This window comes from Heloderma suspectum, chromosome 2 (assembly GCF_057233095.1).
Source record: "Heloderma suspectum isolate Gila_16-S chromosome 2, 16-S_ref, whole genome shotgun sequence".
In the NCBI taxonomy this organism is placed as follows: Eukaryota; Metazoa; Chordata; class Lepidosauria; order Squamata; family Helodermatidae; genus Heloderma; species Heloderma suspectum.
Window position 1 is genome coordinate 21,570,606 of NC_139459.1, and position 17,357 is coordinate 21,587,962.

Sequence of the window (17,357 nt, forward strand, 5' to 3'; positions counted from 1 at the left end):
AGGAAACACTCATTTCCGGAGTGATGCAGATGGGAGCTCCTCTGGCCTGTCCCATTCCAGAAATTAGTTTTCCCACTCATCTGCAGGGATCCTTTGGGAAGCGCTAGTTCCTGTTGTGCTGGTGCTGGGTCCAATGAGCACAATGGAACCAGTGGAGGTGGAGTGGCAGTACTGGATACTGTTGTCTGTTCCCACAGTAGCCAACCTGATGGCTATGGGAAGCCCACTAGCCAGTCATAAGCACATTAGCAGAATAGCACCCTCCAGCTTGTGTTCCCCAGTAAATGGTACAGAGGGTTGTTCTGCCTCCTATACTGGAGGTAATACCTAGCCATCCAGACTAATAGCTATTGAGAGCCTTTTCCTCCATGAATTTGTCTAATTCCCTTTTAAATCTATCCAAGTTGGTGGCCATCACTACATCTTGTGGTAGTAAATTCCATAATTTAACTATGTGCTGTGTGAAGATGTAGTTCTGTTTATCTGTCTTGCATCTCCCACCATCCAGTTTCACTGGCTGACCCTGAATACTACTGTTATGAGAGAGGAAGAAAAACCTTTCCATATCCACTTTCTCCACACTATTCTCATGCATAATTTTATAATGCTCTGGTATTACATTTTCTTAGTCACCTTTTTTCCTAAGCTAAACAGTGCCAAACATTGTAACCTTTCCTCATAGAGGAGTTGCTCTTGCCCCTTTATCATTTTGATTGCCCTTTTCTGCACCTTTCCCAGCTCTACAATATCCTGTTCGAGGTGTGGTGACCAGAATGGTACACAGTATTCCAAGTGTGGTCTCACCACAGATTTGTATAAAGGCATTATGATATGGACAGTTTTATCTTCAATTGCTTTCCTAATGGTCCCCAACATTAATTTTTCCCTTTTCACAGCAGCCACATCACCAACACTTCATCAAGGTATCCACCATAACCCCATGTTCTCCTTCCTGGCCAGGCACCTCTAGCTCAGACTCCATTGGAAGCTAGGATTTTTTGCCTCAGTGTGCATCACTTTACACTTGCTTACACTGAAATGCAGTTGCCATTTTAATGTCCATTGAACCAGTGTTGAGATACCCTTTTGGAGTATTTGGAGCTGTTCTTTTTTTTTGTTTTTACCACCCTGAGTAATTTGGTGTCATGTTCACACTTGGCCACACCTCACTGCTCAGTTCTAATTCCAGATCATTTATGAACAAGTTAAAAAGCACCAGTCCCAATATAGATCCGGGGGGGGGGGGAGACACTAATTATGGATGTAAATAGTATTCTCCATTGTGAAAACTGACCACTTATTCCTACTGTTTGCTTTCTGTTCTTTAACCAGATACTGATCCATAAGAGGATCTCTCCTCTTATTCTATTACTGCTAAGTTTGCTCAGGAGTCTTTGGTGAGGGACTTTGTCAAAAGCCTTTTTCAAGTCCAAGTAAACAGTGTCTACAGTATCAGCATATCCAAAAGGTTAGTGAGACAGGACATACCTTTGCAGATGCCATGTTGATTCTTATTCAGCAACAGTTGTTCTTTTATATTCTTAATAATTCTATCTTTAATATTGCTTTCTACTAATTTACCCAGAAAAGATGTCAAGATGAGTGGCCTGTAATTTCCTGAATCCAATCTGGACTTCTTTTAAAAGCAAACAACTGGTGTTACATGGGCCACTTTCCAGACCTCTGGTACAGAGGCTGAACTTAGGGACATGTTACATATTTTTGTAGGAAAGTCAACAATTTCATATTTGAGTTCTTTAAGCACTCTCAGATGGATACCATCTGGACTTGAAGATTTATTTATTTATTTTCAGTTTCTCAGTAATGTCTAGATCTTCATCTCATGTCACCACTATTTGCCTCAGTTCCTCTAACTCCCTTCCTGAAAATGCTCATTCAGGCATAGACATCTGCCCTGCATCTTCTGCAGTAAAAACAGATACAAAGAATTCATTCAGCTTCTCTGTAACTTCCTTATCATCTTCTAGTACTGTTTTAACTCCCTTGCCATACAATGGTTCAACTGCCTCCCTAGTTGGTTTCTTGCCTCTGATGTATTAAGACAATTTCTGTATTGCTGGTCTTATGTTATTAGCAATAATCTCAGTAAGTTTTCTGTATCCCTTATTGCCTGCTTGCATTTCTTTTGTGAACCTTTGAATTCTGTTTTATTCTCCTCATCTGGGCAACACTTCTACTTTCTGAAGGAAACCTTTTTTCTAATACTTTCCTTGATACTGCTCACCAACCATGCTGGTGACTTCTTGGTCTTGGTGGTACCCTTTCTGACCTGTGGTATACATTGTAGCTGAGCTTCTATTATTGTGATTTTGAGCAAATTCCAAGTATTCTTTCATTATATAATAACGTAAAACTCAGAAAGACACAGCCAAGAATTTATGAGTAATCAGGATAAGGTAGGAGGAAAACAAATGACAGTGGAAGAGCAAGTAAGATGACACTAGAATGGCTCAGGATGAATTCCCTCTTAAGCCTCAGAAGTAGGCCTTAAGAGGGAATTCCAAGGAGAAGAGTGAAATGGCTTGCACACAGCGTGGAAGTTAGTCCAAGCGTTCAAAATGACATGGCAGAAGATACAGAGAAAGCTATAGGAGAGGGAGAAGAGGCCCTTCTTTGAATATCATCGGGGGGGGGGGAAATACACTATACATTTACAAAAAAGAAGGCCTTCTTGGTGGTCTCTCCCTGACCTGGGAATGTTATTTTAGTTACTGTATTATATTTGTCTTTTTATAATGTTATGTGCACCTTCGCCATGGTGAACTTACCTGATCTTTTCAGGGTATTTGTATAGGTCTTTATGGACCTTCCCCTATGCCAAAGTCACCAGAAGGGGCTGAGTATATTCTGTCTACTTTAACAAGAGTAAGAGCAATGCATTGGCACTTATGTCCCTTGCCTGCCACCTAACACTCTCTGCAATTTTTCACAGGTGTCAATAGAGCAATCCTCTTCCCACATGAAGTCCCTGCTCTTCAGCTTCTCTATCAACGCAACTTGAGATTTAAAGAATTAAATGAATGTAAGAAGAGCCAAGCTGAATCAGAGCAAGGGTCCATCTAGTCCAGCAGTCCGAACCACAGCAAGGGTCCATCTAGTCCAGCAGTCCGAACCACAGCAAGGGTCCATCTAGTCCAGCAGTCTGAATCACAGCAAGGGTCCACCCAGCAGTCTGAATCAGACCAAGGGTCCATCTAGTCCAGCATTCTGTTCCTACAGTGGCCAACCAGCTGCCTGTCAAGTAGGACATGAGTGCAATAGAACCTTCCTGCTTGTTTCCCAGCAACTGGTATTCAGAGGCATACCACCTCTGATACTGGAGGTAATATGACTAGTAGCCATCATGATTAGTAGCCATAGCCTTATCCTCCAATTACTGCTTGGTTTATTTCTCCTGGTGGTGCACTCCAGTTGGTCAGGAGCAGTGCAACGCAGTGCAGTCTGTAGTCAATCATCTCCTTCCCTAAAGGAGAATGGCTTGCACACAGGAGAATGATGTGGTATGAAAAATCAAAGGGGAGCATTAGTGTTTATGGATGGAAGCCTGTCCTCTTCATTTAAAAACCATTAGAAAAACCTCTTGTGGTAGGAGAGGAAGATGGATTGAGTCCGTTAGTATTTTTGATAAAAAGAGTAGTTTGGGAGGTGAATGGATCAATCCTATTTTATCTAATTTAGGCCACAATCCTATGTATATTCAGACAGAGAAAAGGCCTACAACTCCCAGTATTCTCCAGCCAGCAAGAGATTTTGTGTCTTAACATGCATAGGACTGTGCCTTAAACATCAATGGAGAAGAGAAGGACTGAACCTATGACTGACTAAATTGCTTTTGCTTGTATGGATAAGCCATGCTTTACCCTGGCAGTCAGAAAGGCAGGGAGGTGATGTGGTCCGGTGTAGATTAGTGTCCCCAAGGAACCTGCCAATGCCAGGGAGGGGCTGCCTCCCCATATTTCTGCAAGATTTCACTGGTCTCTCTCCACTTGTGTTGATATAATCTGAAACAGTTTCTATGCTTCCAGGTGCACATCTGTCTGCTGCATGCACAGTTACAAGTATTTCTTAGCAAGCAGTAAAACTACAGGTGTTTCACTTTTAAAGCAGTGTTGTGTTTTGTTTTTTAAAAAACAGATCGGATCCAGGAGCCTGCAGTTATCTTTCATGACTTGCCTGCATACTCTCAACTGAAGGGTTAAAAGAGAAGGATGCTTGGCTGGGACTTTCCATCTGCTGGGTACCTTGAAACTCATTTGTAAATTAATTTTTTACTTTGAATGCACACTGCCACATACAGCCGTCGCTGGGTTCCACGCAGACAGTTTGCCAGGGCTGCTTCGACACGTCTCCAGCGACACACACTGTTCTGACTGATTCTGAATGCTGGAGAGCGAAATCATTAAGTATGTATGTCCATTCTGCTTGTGCACTTGCCTCCCCTCATGCTTGAGACCATAATTATCATCACATACTTTAGTAAATAAAGTTGACACATGGTTCCTTAACAGCTGTGGAATGTCCAGCTCACACTCTTTGCACTTCCAAAGTTCATCTCTTTGGGGGGAAAGGGGGAGGGGTGATGGGGAGAACGGGCCAAGGGGCTTGAACACACACACACAACCATGAAATCAAAGGCTACCATTTCAGTCTTATTCTGAGAGAGAAAACCTGTCTGCATGGACAAGGAATTCTAGGGCAGTACATCCAGATTTCCTGCAGACGGAAGGAAGGCAAGGTAGCTAATGCCAAAGCATGGGGCTTGTACCTAACGAAGCTGGAGATTTAATTCTTGGCACCTGTAGATACAGGGTTTCAGTTTTTTGGGGGAAAATCTCTACCCAAGCATAAACAAGCTCCTTCCCCCAAGCATCTCATAGGGAAGTGAGATTGGTGGGTACCTGTAACAGGGCCCTTTGTGTAGCGGCACCCCAACAGTGGAAGTCCCTCCCCAAGGAAGCATGGCTAGCCTCCTCCTTGGTGTCTTTTAGATGCCTGGTGAAGATAATATTGTTCCACTGAGCTTTTAACAGTTAATACAGTTAACAGCTTTTAACAGTTAACAGCTTTTAACAGCCCAGAGAGGGCCTTCTCTGTGGTAGTCCCCACTCTGTGGAACTCCCTCCCTAGGGAACTCCCCCATGCCCCCTCTTTAATGAGCTTCTGCAACACATTAAAAACATGGTTGTTCAAGCAGGCATTTGGGGTGGGTTAGGGTATTTTTTATGATGTTTTTAATGTAGAATTTTATTGTTTTAACTGTTTTATTGTTGTACATTGCCCAGAGTGGCTGGGTGACCAGCCAGATGGGCAATTAATAAATTTAATAAATAAATAAAAATAAAGAATGACACATTCTGTTTTTATTATTAATCCTGAGTTTTCAAGTATGTTTTAGGTTTTTGTATTTTTATGGATTTTATTCTTTGCATTTTTATTGTCCATCACCTTAAGTGCTCACTGAGTGGAAGGGCAATCCAAGAATATTCTAAATCAATAACTAAATAAATTAACAGGATTGTGTGTACTCTGCAGTAAATGAATAATAACAACAACATTCTGAGCCAAACCAAATTTCCATGAAAAAGAGCCAAATTCTGCAACTTGTATAAATTGCGTATAATTACATAATGTATTTTAATTTTGGATACTTTATCCTGCAGATTTTTTATCATTATTGTAATTTTGCCTAATTTATTACAGTTTTCATGCAGAGGGACAAGAAGCTAACTGCAGCCACTGCAGCCCTAATTCCAAGCATGCAAAATCTCATACATATACCTGTTCTGCCTTCTCAGATTTCATGATTCATTGCTCATACTTTTGCAAGCTTATCTACTCCATCATAAGGGCTAGATGCTGTTTTGTTTTTTTAAAAAACAAGAATACAAGAATGATAATTTTTCATCCAGTACTACATCCTTCACATTTTTGTTTGTTCCCACAAAATCATCCATCCTGCTAAGGGTTACCCTCCTGTTCATGGATTATTTTTTGTTGTTGTTCTTCCTGAGCTCTGTCCAGAGAACATAGAACACTTATCACAGACAGAGTTTGCCCAAACAAGCTTTCATCAGTTCTGCCTTCCCTTTCAGAAGTATGTTCATTTGCTATGTAAACTTGGGATACATTCTGAACCTGACTCCAAAAACTAAAGTCAGCTTTTCCTTGGGTTAGTTGTGGGTCTTTAGGGAACTTTGCGCTCCACCCATCTCTGCATGCCAGGGATAACTAGTCTACTAATATTTACATGCTCACTTATCACTAAATGAAAGGGTTTCTGGTTTTGTCAGAAATGCTTAAGCTGCCTACAAATCATTCCATGGAATTTCAGACAAAACCAGGAGCTTTTTCCTTTAGTGATAAGTGAGCACGTAAACATTAATGGTTATCCCTGGTGTGCAGAGATGGGTGGAGGGAAAGTTCCCTAGAGACCTACATATGACTCTTTCATTTGAACATGTAAGCAAATGTGCTAAAATGAGTCAAGGGGCTGCTGCCTTAGGAAAGCAGATAGGTCAATAATCTCACACACACATGTGCAAGGAAGGCAGAGTAAACTCCCCCATAGCTTTGTCATAAATGAGTAAATCTATTATTTCCTCATAAATCCTTTCCAAATAATCCATTCATCTGATCTTTGTGGAATATAAAGTGCCCATTAATCATATTACTGGTGAGCACTGATTTTTCAGATTGAGCTAATTAGACCTCATTTGTTTCAGGTGAATGGAGCTGTATTAACTAACGCTGCCCAGTGGCCAGCACTACAAACCCTCTGGATGACGTGCTAGTCAGGAGCAATTACTGATTTGACTGTGTGCTGCATTATAACGCTGCCCACTTCCGTGGCTGTGGTGAAGCGTCTGTCAACATTTCCATTACAAAGTCAAATAACATCTTAAAGGGATTTATTACTCAGCCATAACATTGAGCTGGCTTTTGGCATGTAAGATCAAAGAAATAGAGAGCTCTGAAGGATTTTCCCTTTCTCTCTCTCTCTCTCTCTCTCTCTGAACCAAATTACTCAGCTCATTTCAATTTATTCCTGAAATTGTGAAATATCTATTCATCTATCTATATACACACATATATGCACTTAATTATAATATATAAGGTAAACAACCAAAAATACATATATTGTTCCATAATAACTCAACATGGTATAATACACAAAAGGCTAAAATATTAAAATAAATAAGGACACAATCCAGTCAAGATGAGGAACTTTTAACTCCCATTGATTTCATTGGAAGAATTAAGCATGCTGTGCTGCACAATCCTATTCATCCTTACTCAGAAAAGTAAGTCCTATTGTGTTCACTGAGGCTTATTCCCAGGAAAATGTTCATAGGACGGCAGCCTAAACCTCTGGCCATTGCAATTAACAAAGCTTAGAAGTGCTTAGCTTTGGCTAGATTGTTCTCTAAAATACTAGAATAATAATTTAGGACAAAGCAAATATGGCTAATAATTTAGAAATTATAAAAAACTTTCTTATTCCACAAGGCTTTTTATGTGCAATTTTGTGCATGCTCTTATATATTTTATGCGGATGTGCTTTTAACTGTTTGATATTGTTTTAACTGTGGTTTTATTATTGTTTCATTCTCATTATTCTGCAAGTTGCTTTGTCTTTATATTTTTAATTTTTAATATCTGAAACAAACACACAAGCAAATTTCTTCAGCTTCTTATGAAAGAGATTCAAAGAAAGGGGTTTCTCACTATTTTCTTTAATCAAATCAAGGGAGTTAATTCATTATATAGTTCACCATCATCATATGTATTCTGAACTTTTAAAATCAAATCAGTCCGAGAGGGGCCATCCAAATCATCCACTGGCATGCAATTTCCCCAGTGGGAAAAACAAAATGGCAGTGACTACCAGCAGCTTCCAAGAAGGTCCAACACAGCTGAGACAAAACTTGCTATCACTGCTAAACAGCTGGGGGTGGCAGGCAAAGCAGGTGAGTAAATTTCACACACCCCTTTTGCTCCCCAAGCATCTGAAATTTTGGGCTGAATATTTTGACCTGGGTGGGCATGTGTCCTTTTTTATAGAGGACAGCCCTCTATTTGAAAGCCAGCCAGATTAAAGGTAAAGAGCCATCAGAAGGAAGAGCTGGGCCTTGAAGTTGCCCATCCACAGTTAACACCTGGTCACAGTCTTCCACGCTATGGTGAGAAGTGAGATGTACTGTATTCCTAATTAAATTATAATAATTATTTCTAAATTTGCATCTAAATTAGCACATGCACGTTGTAGGCAAATCAGTATCCTCTTTTGTCCTTTTGTTTTGGTGATGCACGCCCTCTTTCTTGGCGATTGATAAGTGGCCAACCTGCTCTGATAGCAGCTTCGCATAACTGCAGTTTTATACATATAGAAAAATGTTGAGAATAGAATGCTTTTAGGTGCAAGCCAACATCTTTCATCTGTGAACTGCTTAAATTTCTAGTGCCAATTCCATGTGCTTTGAGGTTGTTCTTGGGGGAAATACATGTGCATGATATTATGGTGGAATGGAAAATGTAAGTGAATTTTTCACATTGAAGCAGCATTTTCAACATGTGCTCCTTCTCATGGATGATTCCTGCAAGTTCTGTTCAGTTTTCCATTCCAGTTTAACTCTCCCCTTGCATATTCGTCCCGAAGAATCATGCTGTACATTGATCTTTCTTGCAAATTCACATGGAGTAAATAATAATAATAATAATAATAATAATAATAATAATAATATCCCACCTTTTCCCCAATGCTGGGACTCAAGGCGGCTTTTCAACATTAAAAACCTATGCAGTAAAAACATATAAATAGAAATATAGAAAAGTTAAAAATATAATTTGTTGTTGTTCAGTCGTTCAGTTGTGTCCAACTCTTCGTGACCCCATGGACCATAGCACACCAGGCCTTCCTGTCCTGCGCTCTCTCCCGGAGTGTGCTCAAGTCCATATTCATTGCATCAGTGATGCTATCTAGCCATCTCATCCTCTGCTGTCCCCTTCTCCTTTTGCCTTCAGTCTTTCCCATCAATAATATTAAAATTGTATAAAATATCAAAATTTTAACAGACAACAAACAATGTAAACCATAGTATCAATCCATCATATTCTCACAGGTCCAGACTTTGTTGTTATTGTTGTTCAGTTGTTAAGTCATGTCTGACTCTTCGTGACCCCATGGACCATAGCATGCCAGGCCTTCCTGTCCTCTGCTCTCTCCTGGAGTGTGCTCAGGTTCATATTCATCACATCGGTGATGCTATCTAGCCATCTCATCCTCTGCCGTCCCCTTCTCCTTTTGCCTTCGATCTTTCTCAGCATCAGGGTCTTTTCCAGTGAGTTTTCTCTTTGCATTAGGTGGCCAAAATATTTGAGCTTCAGCTTCAGTATCTGTTCTTCCAATGAGCAGTCAGGGTTGATTTCCTTTAGGATGGACTGATTTGACCTCCTTGCAGTCCAGGGGACTCATAAGAGTCTTCTCCAGGTCCAGACTAACTATCCCCAAAGGCCTGCTGGAACAAAAAATGTTTTTACCTGCCTGCAAAAACATATCAAGGAGGGTGCCACTCTTGCCTCCCTGGGAAGGGAGTTTTAGAGCCTTGGGGCAGCCACCGAGAAGCTCTCTCCCATGTTCCCACCAGGTGAGCCTGTGATGGTGGTGGGACTGTGAAAAGGCCCTCCCCTGAAGATCTCAGGACATGAGCAGGCTCATAGGGGAGAATACGGTCTGTATCCAATGGCATCCTTCTGCCAGCAGAATGGGCACTACCCTCATCCTCTGCAGCCTTCCCTACATGGCCCAAATCTACTCCAGAGGATTGGGGGAACCTCTTGAGGCTGCGGGGGGGGGGGGGTAAAGAGGAAGGAAAACTCCTGCCACATGAATGAAAGTCCACTTTTGTAATGTTGGATTTAGCCCAGAGTTCCCATTGTATGCTTACATTTCCAATGAGTAAATCTCCATGTGAATAATTAATTTCAAGCATTCCAGGATAGGAAATTCATTACAGCAGTTCCCCGGGCTCCAGGAAGTTCTCCATTACTCTTATCCCACCAGCAGAGTATCAGCCCTACCTGAAGCTATAAGCCCGCAGCACTTCATTGGCTGGATGCTGCTGCAACTGTAGAACTTCTCAGCCATGAATGGAGAAGCAATGGGATAGTTCAGCAGCTTCAAGATTACATTTCCCAGGTGTGCTGGATCCTGGTTGTCTGTGCTTGTGTTGGGAGGAAGGGAGAGCATCAGTGCACTGCACAGGTGGGGGTAGAAGGTATAGATTGTATGCCCCGATCCTTGAGTGGTGTGAAACTGTTACTTGTGTAAAAGAGCGTTTAAGGAACAATCTGAAATGTTTTGGTAATGAGGTGATTCTGCAGATGTTTCCAGGGATCTTGACTTGGGTCCCAGGGAACAGTTTGGAGGCACTTGAGATAGCAAACCTTGCTGAAGCTCAGCAGGTTTGGGTCTGGTCAGTGCTTGGAGGGGAGGCCACTTGGGAACCACATGTAGCCACCTTGAGTTCCATGATGGAAGAAAGGTGAGATACAAATGTAATAAAAATAAATAAAATAAATGAATTCTCTCCATGGACAGTGGCATGGGAGACTGAAGGGAGGTGTTTGCATTTGTACAGTTACTTGAGTCCCATTTTACACTGGGTTCCTTTCACCATATGCACAGCAGCAATGCATGCAGCATTACCATGTTTACATTTTGTACAGAGAGGGATGACTTCAGTTTAGTTATGATCTTGTGACAGGGCATTGCAGACACCTACAATTAGTGAAGGCTGGTGGCTCCAATGTCAGTGGGGCAGTGAATTCTCTCCAGGTTCCAGTCAGCACCTTGGACAGTTCCTTTAGAGTTCTGACTGGTTTTGACTGAAACCCGGAGCAGATTCACTGCCCCACTGACATCGGAGCCACCAGCCTCCACTGATTGTAGATGTCTGCAATGCCCAGTCACAAGATCATAACTAAACTGAAGTCATCCCTCTCTGTACTAAATGTACACATGGTAATGCTGCATGCATTGCTGCTGTGCATATGGTGAAAGGAACCCAGTGTAAAATGGGACTCAGCTAACTGTACAAATGCAAACACCTCCCTTCGTTCTCCCATGCCACTGACCATGGAGAGAATTCATTTATTTTATTTATTTTTATAAATAAAAAAAAGTGTGTCTACAATTAGGCTGGGACAAGATGGCTTGCTTTGTTTGGCAAAGCCCCATGAAAGACAAAAGACTGATATCTTGCTCGAGAATGATGCTTCCTCTTTAATTTAATCAGTTTCTTGGTAAACACAGTGTAATGGGAATCTTGAAGGACCTGCAATCATATTTACATTCTAAGCATCAGTGTGGTTCCCAGTGTAGCGTAGACATCTGTCAGACATACAGACAAGACTGCAAAGATATCTGAAGAGTTCTTTAAAAAAAATGTCAAGGAAGCAGTTTGGAGACTTTGGCAAGAGAGCTTTCAAACACGGTTTTATGTTCTTTTGTTGGGTTGTTTCTCACACTACAGAGAAACAAAGCTGCATTTGCCTCTGAGTGTGCAGTGTGCACTCATTGCTGAGCTGCAGTCAATTTTGGCTTTCTGGCAAGTGTTGTTGAACTACTGAGAGAGCTTTGGCTATGGGGCGGTATAGAAACATATTAAATAAATAAATATGTGTTTTCAAACCCATTCGTTGGTTGCATTCATGACGAGCCTTTGTAGGTGTACACTTATCAGATCTTACCTGTTCCCCTAAAAATGGGATGTGTGAAATGCAGGAGCGCTCTGCATCATGATCAGACTCACTAGAAGTAAGCATGGATGTCCTGAAAGTGATTTCATTATTTATTATTTTATTATTAATATTTATATAGCACCTTATTTGCTAAAAAGTCATGACGGTGCTGTGTTGATGCAGCTCTGTTGGTGCTGCAGCTGCTCTCAGCCAGAGGACTGTCCTCTAATTTGAAAGTGTCCTCTATTTGGAGGGCTATCCAGTATAAAGATAAAGAACCATGAGAAGGAAGAGATGGGCCCTGAAGGTGCCCATCAGTAGCACCTGGACAGAGACTGAGCAAGGCACACAGGTCACCTGGTCACAGTCTCCCATACCATGGCAAGATGTGAGATGTACTGTATTTCTAATTAAATCATAATGCTTACTTCTAAATTTGCATCTATACATCTAAATTAGCATATGTAAATTTTATGCAAAATAGTGCCCTCTTCTGTCCTCTTTTTTGATGATACACTTCTTATTTGGAGATTCATAAGTGGACAACCTACTCCAATGCCAGCTTTATATAGCTGCAGTTTTAGAAAGATGGTAAATACAGAATGCTTTTAGGTACAAGCCAACATCTTTCATCTGTGAACTGCTCAATCTTCCAGTCTCAGTTCCGTGTGCTTTGAGGTTGTTCCTGTATGAATCTGGCCAGTTGTTTGGATAATTGTTTTAGGGTCTTGTGTAGTTACCCCTCCCTTCGGAGGGTAGGCGAATGGCTTAAGTAGATAAGAAGAGTCATACTGGATCAGACCAAAGGCCTGTCTAGTCCAGCATTCGGTTCCCGGAGTGGCTTCTAGGAAAAGCATCTTCTCTGTGGTATTGCCCCACTTATGGAACATCCTCCCCAGCTATGTACGCCTGGGGCGAACCTTTGACAGAGGTCAAAGACAGTCAAAACTATCATATGTCCCCTCACTTTGAACCAAACAGTGACTTGATTCTCCCTGGTATTTTTAAGTTTTATTGTGGCACTTCATGTTTGATGCTGCCATCTGCTATTTATTGCATTTTATTTTTGTATTCCAGTGTTATGATGTTTTTATGATGTTTATTATTATTATTATTATTATTATTATTATTATTATTATTATTATTCCAGTTTAAGGAGTTTATCAAATTGAAAGGCAGGGTACAAGCTTTCTAGATGATGATGATGATAATATGCAGCTTTATAAGTTAAAATACCTGTATATCATAAAGAAGGGTATCTCTGAGACTCCAGAGAATATAAAGAGGTCAAAAGCAAGGTCTGAACTGGCCCTCATTTCATAAGGATTGAGCCCTTCCCCAGCAGATCAACACAAGTGGAAGTTTACATTTTTGCTCTTGAGGCTGAGACTTTCTCCAAGTTGCTGGCTGCCTTCCCTACTTCCCTTGATCTGACTGAGTAATTGTAGGCTTGCCAACCTGCTACTCAGTAATTTTCACCCTCTTTCTTAGCACCAGACCTCCTGTTTATGGCCCTTGTATATTTGCTTCCACCCTTCCGTCTCAACGTTCTGTTGGCCGTGCAGTGTCCTGCGTCACAGACTTAAAGAAAGAATTGGTTTACGGTCTGTTCCCTTAGAGATTTTATTTATTTTTATTTTTCCCCGTTGTTGTTTTTCAACTCCCCTATGTATAATTTTGGTACATAATCTGCAGTGTCTTCTCTCCCCCACTTTTTTTTTCATCTTAGATGTGAGACTTAGCAACTGAGAAAGGTGCTAAAGAGAGACAAAACTTGTGTGGGTGGCTGGAGATTAGCCATTTGGAAATCTATCCCTTGCTTTGTACCACAAGCTGTTTCCATATTTCCCTTCCAAGTTGTGACACGTGGGTGCTGCCATTCAGACAGAGTTGTTTCATGTTGATCCATGAGCCAACTATGATTCAATTCAAACCACATGTCCTTGAGTAGCCCCAATGGGATTTCAGGTAAGCTGATGCCAGGTAAGTAGAGTAACTGTTCAGAGGGTAGGTTCTTATGAGCAGCATTGGATGCAGCCTAGGGTGGTGTCTGCCTGTGAAGAGCGGACTGTTCACACCATAATCTGTGAACTGTCACCATTTGCATTCCATTTCCTGATTTCTTTGCATTTCTTCCACTTTAATGAACAACAACTATTTTTCACGATTGGTGTGGGCATGAGCTTCATCCCGGCTCTTATCTGATCCTTATGCCTCTGCTAAATGAACTGTACTGGCTGTCAATTAGCTACCATGCCAAGCTGAAGGTTCCATTGTTGATATCAGGGTTGCCTCTGAGCATATAGAGTGTCAGAGTAGCTCAGATTCTGAGGAAGAGCTGCAACATGTGGGGGAGGAACTTTCCTGGGCTTCAGAGGCACAGCTGCACAGAGAGCCCTCCCCCAGTTCACACATCCCTGGGAGTGATAGCGGACAGGGAGAGGCAAGGGAAGAACAACCTGAACTTTTAGATGCAAGACGCAGATGCAGGCACAAGCGGGAAGTCATAGGGGCTGAACTCCAGCACTCTGCCTGATTGGCTTGGTGTCAACAGCTGTGCCTGGAAGTGTCACGGGAGAGGGGGAGATCTTCCCCTCCCACCCCTTAAGTTAAGAGAGCTTGCCGCCTTTTTTCCCAAATGGAGATCAACTTTCGTAGTTTCCCTTTGAACTCCCTGAAGGCTGTTTCTTTTGTGTTCTGTGAGTCTTTAGCAATTTGCATCTGTATGCCTCATTAGGATAAATGGAATTAAAGCCTTGGAAATGCAGCCTCTGGTCTGAGTGTTGATTTGGCTCTTGGAGTTCTCAGTCGGGCAAAAAGGGAATCCTGACAGTTAACATATAAAGCCATAAACAACTTGGGACCAGGTTACCTTAGAGATTGGCTCACCCCCTTATGTCCCTGCCTGGTCCTTGCGATCCTTAGAACGAGTACTTCTGAAGGTGCTGCATGGTCTTGAGATTCACGTCAGGATTACCTGCAACACAATGTTTAGTGCTGCAGCACCTGCCCACTGGAACATGCTCTCCATTGACATTAGACAGTTGTGTACACTTTGATCCTTAGACTTGGGTTCTAGGTAGGGATGCTGGAGAAATTCGAGACAGATTAAAATGACCTCAGATTTCTAAGAATCCAACCTGTGGAATCTATTGCGGAGTGCCCCCCTCAGGCCATGTGGAATCCATGGACTTTCGGATGATTTTTTTAATTTCCCAAAATTTATGCATATAAATCCGTCAAAAAATACGCAAGTTTCTGCTGAGGGAATGTTGAATGGAATGGGGGACAGTACACTAAATGTTATGTATTGAGGTAAATTATGTAAATATTTATGTAAATACTTACATAAATATTTATGTAATTATTTCCGTATTTTTCCGCACAATGAAAAAAACATATTCGCATCTGTCTGTGGGCAGATGATGGAACGAAAGGCGCCCAACAATCCACAAAACACAGACAGAGCAGTAGGGATGTACGAATCCCCTTACCTGCCGTCCGCAGGGGGTCCGCCGGGGGGGAGGCGATCTGTTCCTCCCCCCAGAATCCTCGATGGAGGGGGAGGCGATCCGTTCCTCCTCCCCCGGAATCCGTCCAGGCCGGCTCCGCATTGAACCTGCGGAGCCGGCTGCCAGCTCTGCAGGGCTGGAGAAAGTTAAAACAGCTGGCAGCCATTGCCATACTGTATCTCTGTCTAAGTCAGTCCCCTGGATGCAAATGGTGTAGTGGGTGCCATTTGTGGCCGTAAAGCTGGTCGATTAGCCCAAATGCAGCCATTTACAGGACCTCTTTATACAGGCTTTCCCTAATGGACCTCTTTATACAGGCTTTTCCTGAGGTGTGACCTAGCCAGTATGATTATAGTTCTAGTCTCGAGCATTGATAATTTTATTGTATGCTATTGGTATATTGTTATTATGTTAACCAATTTGATAATTTTATTGGAAAGTGGCTTACAAATCTGTGTAATAAATAAATAAAATAAAGTCTCTCACACACCAGGGCCTCTCTCCTTCTTTTTAAATGTTTAAGGAAGAATGGGAGAAACCCGAAGGTTGGATCTGGAGACCCCATGACCGGGGTTCTTCTTATGTGAACCAAATAGGGTGGCCGCTTGTGAATCGCCAAAAAAGAGGACATGCATCACTGTAAAAGAGAACACCAATTTGCATAACATGTGCATATGATAATTTAGATGTACAGATGCACATTTAGAAATCATTATTATATTTTAAATAGAAATATGGTACATCTCACCATAGTGTGGAAGACGTGACTAGGTGACCTGTGTGCCTTGCTCAGTCTGCAATTTTTGAGGAAGGAACAAAGGAAGGAACACGAAGAAAGAACGTGAAAATAAGAGCATAAGCAGAGCCCTGCTGGAGGTCCATCTAGTCCAGTATCCAGTTTCCATCAGCGGTCAGCCAGATGCACTGAAGAAGCTTACAAGCAGGTTATAAAGGCAACAGCTGCCTCCCACAGTTTAGCCTCTCAGCAACTGGCATTCAGAGGCACACTGCCTTTCCTCCACAAAGTCGTCTAATCCAAATTCTTTTCTTCTTCTTTCCAAAGTCTATTTTGCAAATTAAAAAAAGAAATCGACATAACAATGCAAAGGCAATGGGCAAGATACTAAGGCTCCTATGCCCATTTCCCAGGTTTTCAGCCATTTAAGGTGGTGGCCATCACCATTAACCTATCCATTGTAGGGCTGCTGGAGAAACTTATGGCACTTTCAAATAGGGTGGCCACTTATGAATTGCAGAAAAAGAGGAAGCACATAATCAAAAAAGAGGACTCAGATTTGCATAAATTTGCATGTCCTGATGTATATGTATAGATGCACATTTAGAAATAATTATTATAATTTAAATAGAAACACAGTGCATCTCACCATAGTGTGCAAGACTGTGACCAGGTGCCCTGTGTGCCTTGCTCAGCCTGCTGTCCAGCTGCTGTTGATGGGCAGCTTCAAGGCCCAGCTCTTCCTTCTGAAGGTTCTTTGTCTAAACTGGACTTGGAGTGGATAGCCCTTGAAATAGAGGAAACTTTCAAAATAGAGCACAGTCCTCTGGCTGCCCTTGAAATAGAGGACTGTCCTTTATAAAAGAGGACACATGACCATCCAAAGTCACAAGGGTTGGGGGAGACAGAGATCTTTACATTCTTTTTACAATAGGCAGGTGATATGCTAATGTGTGTTTTTATCGAATACAATTTAGAATTTGCAAGCAAATCAGCTCTTGTTCACCTGTCATGTTGCATTTTCCACTGCATTTTATTTGTTCTGCACGTATGTCTCTCTCTCTCTCTCTCTCTCTCTCTCTCTCTTTCTCTCAAGTCTCTAGGCCATTTGTACTCTTGTTTTTATTGCTAGAATTCTGAACGGTTTGACACACCCTGAGTCTAAATTAAGGCTAATGGTGCAGTGTGAATGTTTAAAATTCATGCCTGCCACTTACTAACTTCATTGGTATGAAATTCAAAAACCCCTCTTATTAAACACCGTTAAATATTCACTTCATTTCCAAAGACAAATATTAACAGAAACGCAACCGTAGTACTGTATTAAAATCATTGATTCACAATATTTA